General features: G+C 38.7%; 1 protein-coding gene across 9 annotated transcripts in view; it reads right to left on the bottom strand.

The window, feature by feature from the left end:
• Positions 1–14,352, bottom strand: part of ADD3 (adducin 3) — a 125,964-nt gene that overhangs the window by 66,477 nt on the left and 45,135 nt on the right. For 2 of the 9 annotated variants that reach the window (XM_043597475.1, XM_043597481.1), the window contains exon 1: positions 2,885–3,007. The exons of the other annotated variants lie outside the window; for them this stretch is intronic. The gene's annotated coding sequence lies outside the window, so the exon portion shown is untranslated. Of the gene's footprint in view, positions 1–2,884; positions 3,008–14,352 lie in introns of those variants that run through there. 9 annotated transcript variants of the gene reach the window in all.

Here is a 14,352-nt window from a genome sequence, read left to right as displayed (position 1 = left end):
GCTTCTTCACATTAACAATACAGTGAACGGACTGAAATGCACAGTACAGCTGAAATGATCACACTGACCAATAGCAACATTAAGTATTAACACGTTCCATTATCTGAGCTATTCAACAGCATCTCCCATCTTCAGAACCTGCTACCATTTTTTCAGTGAGTAGAAATATTCCCAATATATTCACAAAACATTTAAATATAAAATAGGCCTCATAGTCATTAAATAATGAGGATGTTCAAAACTAAGCAATTATGCAAAATAAAAGCAAAAAACTGCATAATCACTAATGCATAGCAAATAATTGGGATTCTTTTTTTCTCTTTTATCACATTCTCTCTGCTGGGTTAGGAATCTGAAATCCCTATTGAAAACCAACACATTTCAGTGTTATCCATTCTTGCCCTGTCATGAGAGAATTTTCTGGATTCTTACTGTGGAAAATTTTATATTTATGTTATCTTACTTTTGCTTAACACTATCTTATCTCATGGTCCAAGAACCTAAGAGAATGTGACATGAAAATGTATCTGTTGGCAGAACGCTACTTTCAGATGTTATTGAAGAGCAAAGCCTCATGGTGAGGTTTCATAGAAAAAAAAATGGTGAAGATTTAGTCTCACTCAGTAGCTTACTAAAACTGCATGCTCTTTTGCAAATTTTTGTGGGTATACTTCACATTTTAAAATATATAAAGAATAGGTATGTATTCTCAATAATAAACATTTACGAGTAAGCAGAACTGGGTTCTAGTTCCAGTTCTGATTCTATTTAACAGCATGATTTTGGCCAAGTTACTCATTCTTCCAGTTCTGATTCTATTTAACAGCATGATTTTGGCCAAGTTACTCATTCTTTCTGGGCCTCAGTTTCCTCAACTACAAATGAGAGGACTGAATTAGATTGTCTTAAAGATTTCATACAATGAAACATTTCATGATGAATTTACTGAAGGAATGTATCTCAGACTAGAAATTTACATGGATGATTATACTACCTAGATAAACACGGTAATACAAAAGAAGAAACGAATAGTTAATGCTTCATTAGCCAGCCCATTTGTTATGGAAGGTCTTCATGTAAGTGGATATTTCATTTTCCCCTACAAGCACTTGTACACCATCTGTGTATTTCAGTTTTTATGTGCATTACCAAAAGAACTTATAGTACCAATTTGCTTCCTTCCTTACAAAAGTTCTTCTTGAAGATGCTTTCATTTTAAGTTACCGAAGAAAGGGTTGACTTTAGTCAATCCTCTCACTTAGACTTCTCCAAGACCAATCAGCAGTAAGAGAAAAAAAATACAATCCTTTTCTAGACTGTACTACACCAACAAAAGTTGGTGTCACTGAGTAAGTTCACCCATAAGCCCCTGTCCATTACCCTATACTGTCAGGAAGCCGTCGGTGTCACCTGCGTCTACCTGGGCTATAGTATTTGGTTTGGCTTGATGAGCCCCACCATCTGAACACTGTGGGTTTTCATCTTCTTTTTTATCTTTCATATTATATAGTGAGTCTTTGAGAGTAATAGACACTAATAGAATGAAAGACACAACTGCATTTTGTGCTAGCAGAGCTCAGGTTTCACGAACAGCAAATAGCCGGAAAGACCTTAAAGGTCATGATGTCATAGTCTGTGGGTTCGAGTCCCACGTCAGGCTCTGTGCTGATGGTGCAGAGTCTGCTTGGGATTCTCCCTCTCCCCCCCTAGACCCTCCCCTCTCTTTGTAACTTGTGAGAATTCACAGGTACCTAAGGTCGTCACCTAAGGTCATTCAAAGTACTTATCTCCAGACTTCAGACCGGTACTGTTTCACCTCTTCAAAGTTACAGTTGCTGCTTAGGAAAGAACGCACAAATTGGAATCCTCTCTCTTATGGACATGTTGTCATTCCTCTGTATCATCAATGAAACACTCCACCTCAACTGAGATATCAAAAAACATCTCAAACATATCTGAACAATGTCAAAATGAATTTGTGCTAATGTGCACAACCTACCAGTGTATTAAACTTAACCTTAAACATCAGAGTATAAAATTCCAAGGAAGGAAGGAGCTCTGGGTTAATTAATAGTATTCCAGTGGCAATCAAAGATGTTTAGGATGGTTAGATAAAAGAAATAACATCCTGAGGTTGTTCTAAAACTTTGGAAATAAAATGGTGGAATAGTTAGAATACAGAGCAAGTATAGGATGCCTGGGTGGCTCAGTTGGTTGAGCGTCTGACTTCTGATTTCAGCTCAGGTCATGACGTCATGGTCTGTGGGTTCAAGCCCCATGTGAGGCCCTGTGCTGATGGGGCGGAGTCTGCTTGGGATCCTCTCTCTCCCCCGGCTGTCCCTTTCCTGTGCTTGCTCGCTCTCCCTCTCTCTGCCAACCCCCAAATAAATACATAAAATTAAAAAATACAGAGCAAGTACTTAATTCGCTATAAAGGAACTGTGTGGCTTAGTCTAAAACATTCAAATGCTCTTGGGACCCTCTTTTAAAAATTTATTCAGAGGAGGTTTCTCCTTGTCATTCAGTTTTTGCAGCACACATACCCCATATTTAACTCACTCTCTGCCTATAACCTAGTATTTAACCATTGTTCACATTCTCATCTGGGCACATATCCAACCTCTCCCTCCATGAAACACTGGAATAATCTTGAACATATTAGGAAATTAGAAAAATCAAATAAATAGGAGAGAAAGCAAATGCATTTTCACACAAAGTACAGGATACAGCTGTGATCTGTCAAGCTTACAGGACTATCTCCTTAACTAAGAGCAAAGTTACAGGATTCTGCTTAGCTGAACAGGAAGTAGCAATCTAAAAACATATAAATGTTCCAAAGCCCCAGTTCTATTCCCTTCACTTCTCATTTCCAGCATGTACTCACCCTTCGACCAGACCTGTGCAGTACACCCATACAAACAGCCTTGATGACGTGTCAGTGAATCAATGGATGACAAGTATTTTGAGAATCCACAGAATAACCTTTAATCATGATGTCCCCAAATAAAAAACCTTGCGAAGAAACAGATTGTAACAAAAATGACAATACCTGCCTTGGCTCTTAAGTTCATACTTCTATGTATGATCCTTAGTTTCCCATTCCTGAAAGTGGTTTCCACGGCACCAAAATAGAACTAGAAAAACCCAGAATTTCCTTTTATATCCTTTGCAGGATACACTGTAAACTCCCAAACATTGGGCACCTAACCCAGGCCCGAGACGACAGAGGTGGAAAGGGAGAATTTCATAATGGAGCTAACTTTTTATAAATTATATACATGTGATTTGTAAATTATAATTTAAAAAGATAAAAGCCAAAGAAGCAGCAAGAGAATGTTCTAGACACTAGGAGCAGCATGAGCAAAAACAACAGTATATTTGGGCCTGATGATCATTTAATCATATGGCAAATCCTTCCCACAGCTCCACTTTAGAATGAGTTTGTGACCTTGAAGAGTCAGTTAGCTGGACACTTAGAGGTTTATTAGAGGCCCTCTGGTGAATCAACAGGAGATCATATTCCAAATGGTAGTTCTACATACATATATGAGAGGCTCAAAACACAGGAAATTTGAGATATGCTCAAATGGGTATATTTACAGAAGAGAGGAAGTGGTGAGCATTTTAACCAAGAAAACACTAGAAAATCTCTTTCAAAATAATACCCTTTCAACCTTTCAATTTTCCCAGCTTACCTTTTCAATCAATCGGAGGAGAGCAAAGCAGTGTCGCCAAGTTCTCACAAAGTACCAGCACCACGTGTGACACACAAAAACAGGGCTAACTCTCAAAGCACCTTGGGAAGTTACCAGAAAGTCACCATCTTGTCAAGTAGATGGTACATATTAGAAATGAAAAGAGAAGCTGGATGGAAAAAGCAGTAAGAGAACACATGGACAGAGAGAAGGAACTCTGAGATCTTGCCTTCTCTCACAGCAGGCTCCACACTTTATGAGCAGCTGGGAAATTTCCTTTGCACAGGAAAAGGAGGACTTCTTGGTTCACATTAAAGTGGAAATGACAGGGGCGCCTGGGTGGCGCAGTCGGTTAAGCGTCCGACTTCAGCCAGGTCACGATCTCGCGGTCCGTGAGTTCGAGCCCCGCGTCGGGCTCTGGGCTAATGGCTCGGAGCCTGGAGCCTGTTTCCAATTCTGTGTCTCCCTCTCTCTCTGCCCCTCCCCCGTTCATGCTCTGTCTCTCTCTGTCCCAAAAATAAATAAACGTTGAAAAAAAAATTAAAAAAAAAAAAAGTAGAAATGACAAAAACTGTGTATTGCACAGAGAAAAAAAGGTGTTTCCTGAAGGAAGGAGACAGAGTATTGCCTTTATTTCACACACACACACATACACACACACGAAAAACAAAACACATGCATACAGCAAGTAGAAAAAATCTTTTTCAAGAGATAAAGGATAAAAACTACATCAAGGAAATGTTCATGGTAGGAGTTAGCCTCGGTGGGATATAATCACTTTGTCCCAGTGGGTTATCTCAAGTGCAAATACACTTAAGGGGAATGATAAAAATGTATTTGCACTTATTCATGCAGGGATTCTTATCTCTATTTTAAAAATAAATACCTAGTTTCAGCTTTTCTTCCACATACACACAAAAAGAATAGGTTTCATCACTAACTTATCTCTAGTTCATATAATTCATAGTTTCAAAGAATTAATGTTTGAATGGTTTATTCTTTAAATAAAATATATTGATTTTTAAAATGTTTACTTTTGAGGAAGAGCATGCAAGAGTGCGGGGGGTGGGGCAGGGGCGCCTGGGTGGCTCAGTTGGTTGGGCGAACGACTTTGGCTCCGGTCATGATCTCACGATTTTTGAGTTCGAGCCCCGCGTTGGGCTCTGTGCCAATGGCTTGTAGCCGGGAGCCTGCTTTGGATTCGGGGTCTCATTCTCTCTCTGCCCCTGCCCCACTTGTGCTTTGTCTCTAAGATAAATAAATGCTAAAAAAAAAAAAAAAAATTAAAAAAAAAAGTGGGGGTGGGGGGACAGAGGACCTGAAGCAGGCTCTGCTATGACAGCAGGGAGCCCAATGCAGGGCTCAAACTCACGAACAGTGAGATGACCTGAGCCGAAGTCAGACACTTAACCGACTAAGCCACCCAGGCACCCTTAAAATATATTGATTCTTAACAACCATATTCCTTCATTCCACAAAAAGTGTTCTTGGAGTGCCCACTAAGTGCTAGACACCAGTTTACACGATAGAGACACAGTGAAGAATAGGTTTCCTGTCCTCAAGGGAGCTTATGTTATTCACAATTGTGAAGGATAGATTTTAAAAGTCCGTTTGCCTACTTTTGCTTTACTGACTACAGCAGTGGATTTTGAACTTTATACAGCTTTTATAGCAAATCAAAATCACATGAGGAGGTTTAAAAAAAAAATCCCAATACCCAGGGTGCATTCTAGATTCTTGGGGTGAGATTCAGATAGCAGTATTTTTTTTAAAGCTTCCTAGATGACTCCAAAAAATGGTTTGCTGGAGTACTAACGAACTAGAGCATTGGTTCTCAACTTTGGGTCTTTAAAGGAATGGAGAATAAAAATAAAGAATCCCTAGAAATGGGTTCCTCTATCTTCTCCCAATCATGCCAACCAAAAGTCAGTAGGTTCACTGGGGATACAGGAAATTTACTCAGTGGGAGGGGTGTACTTGCTGTCTACACTAGCACCTCCCCCATCCCTTGCCCTAGTCAAAACATAATCCTGCAGAGGGCAAAATATAGTCCTTTTAAATTCCATATTGCTACATAAGTTTATTTAAAAAGCAACTTAAATCAACTAGCAAAAAGCAAATGGAATTAAATTTTTCCCCACAAAAGGTCATTCCCTGCACTTAAATATATCATTAAAGATTAAAAGTTAATGTTCAAAACTCTACAGAGTTCCCATTCTGGACCAGCACAGGTATGTCACTGATCCCTCCCTTCCCGGTTGTTTTCATCTCACAGATGAATCACAGTATTTCTCAATATTTACAGTATGTATTGTATTATCCACGATACTCAGTTTTTAGCATACCTCTTTTCTATGTGAATATTCTAAAGGCTTTAAGCATGGCCCATCAGTACATCCCAAGAATATGCATGGTAAAAGTATGTTAGAAAATAGCATAATGTAAAAGCTAACAATATACACAAACAGAAAACACAAAATCCCCATTTCTAAGAAGGTAGAACCATTCATTATAGTGTGCTGCTTGTTAGCAAACAATATATTTAATGTCTTTTAACATGTAATGTTGATATATACAGTTCAACACGTTACAAAAAATACCTTCCAAGTTTAAGACATGTCTCTAATCTATGAATACCATGATAAAAGATTTGGTGGTGAAAAACAAAAATACCTCTTGGTTAAGTAAAAATGCTTTCCTGCATCTTTTCAAAGGAAGGGGAATTTTCCAGAACAATTATCAGGGAAAATTACTGGCAATTATTTTTGATACACAGCAACAGTATAATATATTCAACATGGAGAAAAGTCAGTTGTCACATAATATCCAATTTAAGAAGGGTGAGGTGGAATGGGGTCGGGAAGGGGAGAATTGGGGGTGTGAGGGAAGAAAAGTATCACAAATTTCTTAAGAATCTGTGTCACTGTCACTAACCGCACCCACCTCTTATCAACAAAAGGCATCAAAAGACTTTACAACCAAAGGAACTCTTGAGGAAATCATTGGAAACTGTTAATAACCTAGTGTTTCCTTGTAACACTGACTACAGGAATCCAAACAACTTTCTAATAAAGACATGGGTCTGGAAAGAACCAAAAATAATCTGATTATATTCCATCTTCCCACTAGGTTAGTCACTGTCCAAATAGTCCCTTTGGAGGCTGAAGACCACCAATCAAAAGAAAGGTGCTCCATTTGCTCTAGATGCATGGTGAGGGCATTTCTGAGGAAGGCCCTCACATTATAAAAAGTAACTTCATCAAGTTTCACTTGGTAGAGGTGGGGGATAAAGACCTTGGATTACATTTATGGCAGTGGTTTCACATTTGGTATTTCTGTGAGTCTATTCAGTGTTGACGAGACAAAAAAAATCTGATTCAAACATTTCCATTTCCCTTTGTTAACTCTTGATCAAAGCAAATTAAACACTCTACAAAGTTAATCTAACTTTGTATTCCAAATTCTAGAATTACTTTGCAAAAAAATTCATTTCTTCCCAAAACATAAGGAAAAGGATTCTACTTCTAAAAATTATGTCTACTGTTGCTTATGATGGAGGGAAAAACCCTCAAGCTAGGCTGTCATCTTCAAAATAATTTTAATTCTCAATGTAAATGGAGATAAAAGACTATTTTTTAAATTCTTACTAGTTCTCACTCACACTTTCCTGCTTTTTATAAATAATGCTGTTCAGGCCTGAAATTGATCATTAAAGAACCAACTGTTTAGAAAAAATACAATTCAAGGGCACCCTGAGTGGCTCAATCGGTTAAGCATCCAACTTTGGCTCAGGTCATGATCTCACAGCTAGTAAGTTTAGGCTCAATGCTGACAGCTCAGAGCCTGGAGCCTGCTTCGGATTCTGTCTCCATCTCTCTCTCTGCCCCTCCCCTTGCTTGCACGCACATGTTCGCTCTCTCTCAAAATAAATAAACATTTAAAAAATTTTTGAAAAAGAAAGCATACCATTCAATCAAGAAACAGAAAATTTACAAATGCAAAATGAAAGTAACTCTGATGTACAATTTATTAATGGAACTAAATATTATATACATTTGAGGTTCATCAGAACTCTTTTTGAGGGCAAGTACTTGTTAGAATGAGCATTGGGTGCTGTATGTAAGCGATGAACCAGGAGAAGCTACCCCAAAAACCAAGAGGACACTTTACACACTGTATGTTAGCCAATTTGACAACAAATTAAAAAAAAAAAAAAAAAAACCTTTGAATTATGTTGGCTCAAGGATTAAGGCTTCCCTTCCAACCCTAAACCTTGGAACTGAGGGATGGTGACATTTATTTTTTTAATATAATTTATTGTCAAATTGGTTTCCATACAACACCCAGTGCTCATCCCAACAGGTGCCCTCCTCAATGCCCATCACCCATTTTCCCCTGTCCCCCACCCCCCATCAACCCTCAGTTTGTTCTCGGTATTTAAGAGTTTCTTATGGTTTGCCTCCTTCCCTCTTTTTTTTTTCCCCTCCCCCTCCCCCATGGTCTTCTGTTCGGTTTCTCAGAATCCACATATGAGTGCAAACATATGGTATCTGTCTTTCTCTGCTTGACTTATTTCACTTAGCATAATACCCTCCAGTTCCATCCACGTTGCTACCAATGGCCAGATTTCATTCTTTCTCATTGCCAAGTAGTATTCCATTGTATATATAAACCACATCTTCTTTATCCATTTGTCATTTGATGGACATTTAGGTTCTTTCCATAATTTGGCTATTGTTGAAAATGCTGCTATAAACATTGGGGTACAAGTGCCCCTATGCATCAGCACTCCTGTATCCCTTGGGTAAATTCCTAGCAATGCTATTTTTAGGCCATAGGATAGAACTATTTTTAATTTTTTTAAGGAACCTCCACACTGTTTTCCAGAGTGGCTGCACCAGTTTGTAGTCCCAACAGTATAAGAGAGTTCCCGTTTCTCCACATCCTCTCCAGCATCTATAGTATCCTGATTTGTTCACTTTAGCCACTCTGACTGGTGTGAGGTGGTATCTCAGTGTGGTCTTGTATTTCCCTGATGAGGAGTGACGCTGAGCATCTTTTCATGTGCCTCTTGGCCATCTGGAGGTCTTCTTTAGAGAAGTGTCTATTCATGTCCTCTGCCCATTTCTTCACCAGATTGTTTCTCGGGTGTGGAGTTTGGTGAGTTCTTTATAGATTTTGGATACTAGCCCTTTGTCTGATATGTCATTTGCAAGTATCTTTTCCCATTCTGTTGGTTGCCTGTTAGTTTTGTTGATTGTTTCCTTTGCTGTGCAAAAGCTTTTTACCTTGATGAGGTCCCAAAAGTTCATTTCTGCTTTTAATTCCCTTGCCTTTGGAGATGTGTTGAGTAAGACATCTTTGGAGTAAGAAATTGCTGCAGCTGAGGTCAGAGAGGTTTTTTCCTGCTTTCTCCTCTAGGGTTTTGATGGTTTCCTCTCTCTCATTCAGGTCCTTCATCCATTTTGAGTTTATTTTTGTGAATGGGGTAAGAAAGTGGTCCAGTTTCATTCTTCCGCATGTTGCTGCGATGACAGTTATGCAGCTAGTCATCTCATTAAGGACACCTGGAACTGTGATACGATTTTTTTTTTTGGGGGGGTTACTGTCTTTACAGACTTTTAAGAATCTGTTTGCAATTTGACAGTCTTCAGGTCATAAAGTCATATGCTACCACAAGCATTATATTAGTTTTCATGTTCAGTTAGGCCTCAAGCTTTCACAGTGGTTAGTATGGATTTACAGTAAGTGTCCATTTTACCATTATAGCCTTGTTCCATTAAGAAAATTGGCACGATGGGTTTTTATGTCATCTAATAAAACATACTATGCAGAGACAGTCTAGATTACAAAACGATTACATAGCTCCTTCTGTGTGCAGAATGCCTTCTAGGCTACAATACATTCTTAAATCTATTGTTTCATTTTATGCTCAAAACAACTCTGTAAAATTATACCTCCATTACACAGACTAAAATCCATCAGAGTCAGTAAATGGGAGAATTAGTCCTGGAATCCAAGTCTTCTGACATCTGCCTCTTTATTCTTAGGCAGGTGAGTTGCCATGCTTAAACTTTTAGCTTCTTGGTTTTTCTTTTCTTTTTAAAGTTTATTTTGAGAGAGCGAGCACAAGTGAGGGAGGGGCAAAGAGAAGGAGAGACAGAATCCCAAGCAGGCTCTGTGTCATCAGTGCAGAGCCTGATGCGGGGCTCGAACTCACAAACTGCAAGATCACGACCTGAGCGGGACTGAAGTCAGACACTTAACCAGCTGAACCACCCAGGCACCCCACGCTTCTTGGTTTTCTTAATTGTGGCTTTCCTTAGGCTTACAATTGAAAAGTCATGGAAAAAAACAGTAAATTCTTAATATTGTAAATATTTATAAAGACTTGGGACCTTAGATAATACTATCTGTCCAGTAACTTATATTGTGAAATTTGGCAACCCCTTTTTTCAGTTTTTATTGTAAGTGCATGTAACATAAAATTTACCATCTTAACCAATTTTACACGTACAGTTCACTGGTATTAAACACATCCATAATGCTGTGCAACCATCACCACCACCCATCTCCACAGCTCTTTTCATCTTGTAAAACTGAAACTCGACACCTGTTAAACAGTCAACTTCTCATTTTCCCTGCCCCAGCCTCTGGCAACCACCATTCTACTTTCTGTCTCTACAATTCTGACTACTTGGAGTATATCGTATTATGTGAAATCATATAGTATTTGTCTTTTCGTGACTGGTTTATTTCACCAAGCATGTTCCCAAGTTTCATTTTTGTTGTAGTAGATGTCAGAATTTCCTTCCTTTTTAAGGCTGATGAATATTCCATTCTCTGTATACACCACAGTTTGCCTCTCCGTTCATCTGTCAATGGACTCTTAGTGGCAACCCAGATTTCTGATGTCTCTGCCAAATACAGAACACTGTGTACTCAGCACTTAGCCCCAAATATGCATATTTTAAATTAATGTTCAAGAAGTAACACATGTAGTATTTCTACAATTAAGGATAATAGTGATAAGCAGCAAAGTGGTCTATGAAAAGAATGGATTTACCACTCTTTTCTATATCCACGTCATGCCAAAACAATTCTGAACACACGGGCAAGAAGTTCAGCAGTTTAGTCAAATATTGTTATTACATCTCCTTGGCTGTTTTATCACCATAGCCTATTCCTGGTTTTTGTCCTTGCAGCATTTTTTTTCCAGTTTATGTCAGTCAAGGAAGATTTCAGCAGCACTGTAACAACAGTTAGTATTACTGGGTACTCACTAGATGCTAAATACTTTATGTGGATTTAAGAACAAGGAAACTGGGCCCTCAAAGATTAGCTTTCTTCCAAGGTCTTGAGTTAGTTGGGTGGTAGTTCTGGAATACGCATCTATTACTTCTAACTCTAAACCCAGTGCTCCTTCCACTACACACAAATATTAGCATTATCTGACAGTACAGTACTAAAATATTTTGTGGCTAAGAGTTACAGCTTTTAATCTTTATGCTACATTCTTAATTTCTGAAAATTATAGAGGTAATAAACATTCATATTTACACATCACTCTCCAGAAGTAAATATTAAATCAGCTTATCGGGCATTCTTTCATACATTTTCTTGGCATCTATAAACAAACATTTTTTTTTTTTAATTTTTTTTTTTCAATGTTTATTTACTTTTTGGGGACAGAGAGACAGAGCATGAAAGGGGGAGGGGCAGAGAGAGAGGGAGACACAGAATCGGAAACAGGCTCCAGGCTCTGAGCCATCAGCCCAGAGCCGGACGCGGGGCTCGAACTCACGGACCGCGAGATCGTGACCTGGCTGAAGTCGGACGCTTAACCGACTGCGCCACCCAGGCGCCCCTAAACAAACATTCTTGTTCACAGTTAAAAATAACTCCTTGTGTTACATTTTCTGTCCTACACCTTAGTTTTTAAACTAATTATATGGTGGACATTTTATTCTAAGTCTGTAATACACAGAATGATGTCATTCTTCAATGGTTGCAGTGTATGGTTATGCCACAGTCATCCCCGATTTTCAGTTTTTAAAATCATAACCCATTCTTCAATAATGGATATCCGGGGCGCCTGGGTGGTGCAGTCGGTTAAGTGTCCGACTTCAGCCAGGTCACGATCTCGCGGTCCGGGAGTTCGAGCCCCCGCGTCGGGCTCTGGGCTGATGGCTCGGAGCCTGGAGCCTGTTTCCGATTCTGTGTCTCCCTCTCTCTCTGCCCCTCCCCCGTTCATGCTCTGTCTCTCTGTGTCCCAAAAATAAATAAACGTTGAAAAAAAATTTTTTTTTAAAAATAATGGATATCCTTATTCATATGAGTTATCCATATATATATATATGCACATACATATGCACATTACTCTTTGGAAGTAAAATGTAAGGTAAATTCCTAGAAATGTAATTGATGGGTCAGGGGTAAGCACATTTAGTCTCTTATATTGACAAATTGCCTTCAATGAAATTTAAACTTAACAGTCTCCTTACCAGTGTATAAATTAGAATTAATGCTTCATTTACAATTTCTATTCCAGGGGAATCTCATCCACTCTTATTTCTATACTCAGTGAAAACATTAAAGCTCAAGGAAAAGGAATCAGGGGTTCTATTAACTTCATAGCAAGATTAGACTAATTTAATTACTGAGTGGTTTTTTTTGTTTGTTTGAGTGACCTTAAAGAATCCACAAGGAATAGGCATCAGGGTGGCTTGGTTAGACGTCCAACTCTTGATTTCAGCTCAGGTCACGATATCATGGTTCATGAGTTCAAGCCCTGTGTTGGGCTCTGTGCTGACAGCATGAAGCCTGCTTGGGATATATTCTCTCTCTCTCTCTCTCCCTCTCTCTCTCTCTCTCCCCCCCCCACCCCCCCGCCCCCGCTCTCTCAAAATAAGTAAACTTAAAAAAAGAAGAATCCACATGGACAACTGATGATATATTAGGAAATACTTATTAAAAAGTGAAAAGTTGTATCATATCCCATTGTCATTTTCCACTAAAAAGAAGTTGTATTAAACTCAAGCAGAAAATGGCATTATTTAAATTCACCTACTTAAAAGTAAATCTAAGAGCATCCTTTTTATTATCACTGAACTAAACGTGAAAATGTAGAACGATCACCATGGTATGGTAAATTGTTGAGTTGATTCTTCCCCCTTCTGTTATCATCTTATTCTCTCAGCCATATGGGTTGTATTTACTGTACTGCTGGGACGTTATAGCTGCTCACTAGCAAAATTCAAAAGCTCTATCTTTCCTATTATGCTTGCAGTTATTCCTTATGTGCTTTTTTCATTTTCTAAAACAAGTATTTTGCCCACCTCAGAAAATTGCTCTCATTATTATTTGTTAACTGAAAAGAATATGCTATACTTTCTTACAATACGGCTGTCGCTGTGTTGTATTTGAACAATGATTTCTTGAAGCTCTAAGGAAATTCCTCTTTCCTACTCCCACTTCTCCAGCAACCGTAGCTCTTTAAAGGGCCCTATAGGGCCTCTATTAATTTTATGTATCAACTTGACTGGCCACAGAATGCCCAGATTAAACGTTACTTCTGGGTGTGTCTGTGAAGATGTCTCCGAAGGAGATCAGCCCTTGAGCTGGTGGATTTAGTAGACTGCCCTCTCCAGTGTGGATGAGCATCATCCAATCTTCTGAAGGCCTGCACAGAACAAAAGGTAGAGGAAGAAGGAATTCATTTTTTCTGCCTCTTTGAGCTGGAACATTTCATCATCACCTGCCCTTGGTCTGGGTTTTACATCATTGGCTCCCCTGGTTCTCAGTGACTTCAGACTTGGACTGAATTATACCACCAGCTTTCCTGGGTCTCTGGCTTGCTGACCAAAGATCCTGGGACTTCCCAGCCTCCATAATCACACATGAGCCAAAGTCTCTTTTGGTAGATAAATAATCCTATTGGTTCTTTCTCTGGAGGACCCTAATATGGTTCCTTTCATTTGAATCACTGTCACGTTCTTTATTATCAAATACACATATAACCTCTGAAATGTTTTTAAGCTAAAAAAGAAAACTATTCATTGATTTTTAATATAAGCTATTGTCAAAATAGCTGTGGTATACTTATGTAGAGAAGGAGCCTGCACTTTAACCTGCGCAAGGGAACTAATGTTTTACTCTACACATTTGGTACCACAGACGATTTGAATGAAGCAGATATTCTATGAGCAGCGATTCTTTCATGTTTTTCTTAAGAGGGAGATGGCCTTAGCTCTTACTCCTTCTCCAGGCTGATAGAGAGGTCATGTAAAAGATCTATATAAAAACTCACTGTTAGTGTATTTCAAACTTTTTTTTTCAACTTACTCATAAGTAATACCTGCATGTGGAGAAATATTTTATGGTACCAAAAAAGTCAAATTGTATAATGGAGTCTACACACTGCAGTTATCCTTCCAACCTTGAGCCCCTTTCTAGAAGAAACTACTTTTGTCACTTTGTTGTGATTCTTTCCATTGATCTCTTTACCCGTTTTTATAACAATTATAGAACGCATGCTCTCTACATCTTGCTTTGTTCCACTTTATGGCATATCGTAGAGTCCATTCTGTTTCAGAATGTAGAGATCTACCTATTTTTAAATGGTTGCACAGTATTCCATTTTATGGATATCATTTTT

This window comes from Prionailurus bengalensis, chromosome D2 (genome assembly GCF_016509475.1).
Source record: "Prionailurus bengalensis isolate Pbe53 chromosome D2, Fcat_Pben_1.1_paternal_pri, whole genome shotgun sequence".
Classification (NCBI taxonomy): domain Eukaryota; kingdom Metazoa; phylum Chordata; class Mammalia; order Carnivora; family Felidae; genus Prionailurus; species Prionailurus bengalensis.
The sequence above is the reverse complement of the archived record's forward strand: the minus strand, read 5'-3'. Positions and strand labels throughout refer to the sequence as shown.